This window comes from Coenobita brevimanus, chromosome 58 (assembly GCF_032717465.1).
Source record: "Coenobita brevimanus isolate Jiangsu-jjx chromosome 58, ASM3271746v2, whole genome shotgun sequence".
Taxonomy (NCBI): Eukaryota; Metazoa; Arthropoda; class Malacostraca; order Decapoda; family Coenobitidae; genus Coenobita; species Coenobita brevimanus.
In genome coordinates this window covers 18,878,354-18,881,500 of record NC_137011.1, presented here as the reverse complement: position 1 = coordinate 18,881,500, position 3,147 = coordinate 18,878,354, and the positions used below count along the sequence as shown (strand labels likewise).

General features: G+C 41.3%; 1 long non-coding RNA gene across 1 annotated transcript; it reads left to right on the top strand.

The window, feature by feature from the left end:
• The first annotated feature begins 331 nt into the window (after positions 1–331).
• Positions 332–1,482, top strand: LOC145402552 (uncharacterized). Its single transcript, XR_013897819.1, has 3 exons — positions 332–396; positions 936–1,065; positions 1,406–1,482. It is a non-coding gene; the product is annotated as an uncharacterized LOC145402552 (long non-coding RNA).
• The last annotated feature ends 1,665 nt before the right edge of the window (positions 1,483–3,147 follow it).

The following is a 3,147-nucleotide window of genomic DNA, read 5'->3' as shown; positions in this document are numbered from 1 at the left end:
ACTTGCAATAACTCTGTGTCTTTCAACCCCTTGATTCCGATGAATACTTTTTATAGCTCACACGTGCTACTTCCATCTAATTTTAGTCAGCTTATGAAAACCCCTCTCATTCAAAGATAATAAAGGAAAAATTTAACTTGTCCAATAATAAATCCTCTCCATAGTTGAAAGAAAAATCAGGAGTAACATGAGCATACTAAAAAAAACACCAGATTTTAAGGATATTTGATCTTCGTGCAGTCGATAGGTATAAATTCTTAACCTTCGTAACGTTCACTACCTTCCATCATTTCCAGGCACGTGTGAATTCTATGTGGGGCGAGGCCGGTATCTACCTTCGTTAGAAGCCCTGGCAGTTGCTAAAGGCAGCCCTCTACTACCAAACATCAATCGAAAGTACTGCACTTTTCCTATATCACTGTTTCCATTTGAAATTATTCTGGTATGATAACTTGACTGACATCACCAAGAGTAATGAATTAGTTTCTGCAGTCATTTATCTTAAAATATAAATAACTTTTTTGGCTTTATTTTTTCTGCTTCTAGCATAGAAGAGACAGTTCAAACTGGAATCGATAGAGAAAATATTCCTGTATGACTGAAAAATGTTAATTTGTATATCTTCCCATAGACAGACCCTTAATCCTGGATGGTGTGTAAGCGTCTAACAGTAGCCATAAAAAAACGAATGTTATCGGGAAGTATATTACGTATATTACTAGGTGACAGTCCTGTTAAAGAGATGCTGTGAGTTCCCCTAATCTTCCACTGTGTCTTCATATTAGGGCATGTTAGCCATCTACCAGCAGAGAAACATATCAGCTTAAGAACTTACACCCAAAAGGTGAATGTGAGGAGTAAAAAATAGGAAAAATATTATGTGATGTTTTGTTCCTGACTGTACAGTTTGAATTTTTACCCCTTGTTTTGTCCAGGGTGCTGCAGGTGGTTGAAGCAGGTTTGTTTGAATACTGGTTCCGGATGATCAGCCCAAACTTCATCATCTGTCTCAATGCTCCTGGAAAGGTTCATGTTATGTCTACGCTCAATCTCAGGAATCTGTGGGTAATGGCAAGACGTGTGATATTTCTTAATTCCTCCACTAAGATATACCTTCTGTTTATCAATTATTCAGTACATGTCAGTATGCAAATTATCCTGACTATGGTAATATGCAGACTAAAGCTTGCAATTAATAATAACAGACTGTACAGCATACAGTGCATTCTACAACATGATAGTTGAAAAGATAGAATTCACCATGTCTAAAAGAAGCTATAATTTAGATCATAATTATCTCATTACAGAAAGATTTTATTATGACTACAGACTGATAATGTAAATAGTGTTGGGTATATAATATAGCCTTAGCTTATCAGGCAGTGCAAGAACAGTCATTTTGCAGGGCGTGTTTGTGGTGGTAGCAGGAGGTGGGGTTGCCAGTCTCATCATGTTTTGTCTGGAGTTCCTCTTCTCCCGTCCCCAACAACTGTGCAGCATCTGATCTGAGTAGATGTGTTCATGTTTGATTTACATGCCAGCCATGGGAATTTTTTTCATTATGCACCATTGTTTTTCTCATCGTCGACAATATTACTAACGTGCATTGCAAATTCGCTGGTGCAATGTCGCACTGTGGTGGGTCGGTGCTGCCCCAAAATTTATTGTTTCCATTAATAACCAGTGATGTCAATAAACGCTCATTTAAAAACCTCTTTTTCTTTTCATCTGGTCTTGCACAGTGAACTGTATTCTTGATGGTGCATATTTCCTTGCATTTCTTCCTTAACCATTTATATCACAAAGTATTCCTGAGAGCCTCTTGTATGTTACTGTACATTTTTTCCATGAATATTATTTGCCTCAAAAATATGCATAACTGTATATTATAACTCAACCTTGGAATCGGTACAGAGTACTGACTTGATCACTTGGGAGTGGTCTTTAGGACTAATACAAGTAGTGTCAGTTGTGCCACCACGGTACAAAATGATGAGGGGCCAATGCCATGGAAGTCCGATTTCCAGGATTGACAATGCCATGGAGGAACAAAATGTGTTTCGGTCCTGGCATCTGGTGTGGTCGTTCCCCGCATCCAGGATGAGTGACCTTGCGGTGTATGTTTAAGAGAGAGAGAGAGAGAGAAAGAGAGAGAGGTGTGATCGTTCCCAGCCTCCGGGGTGGGCGACCTTACAGTGTTTGTTTATCAATGAGAGAAGGAGATAATTATAAGGGTAGATAGACAGAAAAGAAGGAGATATAGATAGACTGGTAGATAGATAGCAGGGAAGGAGATATAGATAGACTGGTAGATTGATAGATAGATAGATAGAATATATGGGTGTGTTCCCACATTTGCTTCGGGAATAATGTGAGGGGAAGAATCTGACGTGGCATCCATCATTTCGTTTTGTGACACTGGTGGTGGTGCTGATGAACTTGCAGGAGGAATAACCTGAAGAAGCAGAAGTTGAGAGGTGCGTAGTGAGGGGCGCGGATCTCCTTAAGGGGAGGGAGGGGGCGTATATCTCCTGAAGTTCATGGAGGAGGAGGAGATAGGGAAGGGGGGGAGGAGGAATGAATGAACGGCATCGCCCTAATTCTATGGGAGTGAGGGGCGCGGATTTCCTGAAGGGGGAGGAGGACAGGAATACAGTCTTACTCGTAAGCACAGTTGAAAGGTGACTGACCTCTTGGTCTTCTAGCTACCCCAAGTTTCGAGAATTTCCCTTGTGTGTAAGAAGAGACAACTGTATAACTTCCGTCCAGCTCTTTGACGTTTGCCATATAAGCAACAGTTTCATTTCCGCCGCAACACCTTGGTTGAGTGTGATAGTGTAGGCTGGCATGGCCGAATATTTAAACCATAGGATGGGGAACTATGAAAATACTGCCCACCTCCACTATTTTGTAACCGCGTGATCCATCTTTGCAAACTTAGGTCATCCTTCCCGGCTCACCCACTCACTCACATCCACCCAGCCTCCTTCGCCTTCCCCTCGTCCCTTTCTTTCCCTCTCACCCCTTTATGCCTCTTGTACCATTATTACTTCTCGATCTTTCCCCATCATCATCATCATCATCATCATCTTCCTTTCACTTCTTCCTTCTGCCTTATCGTCTATAACCGCCTTTGCCCTCACCCTC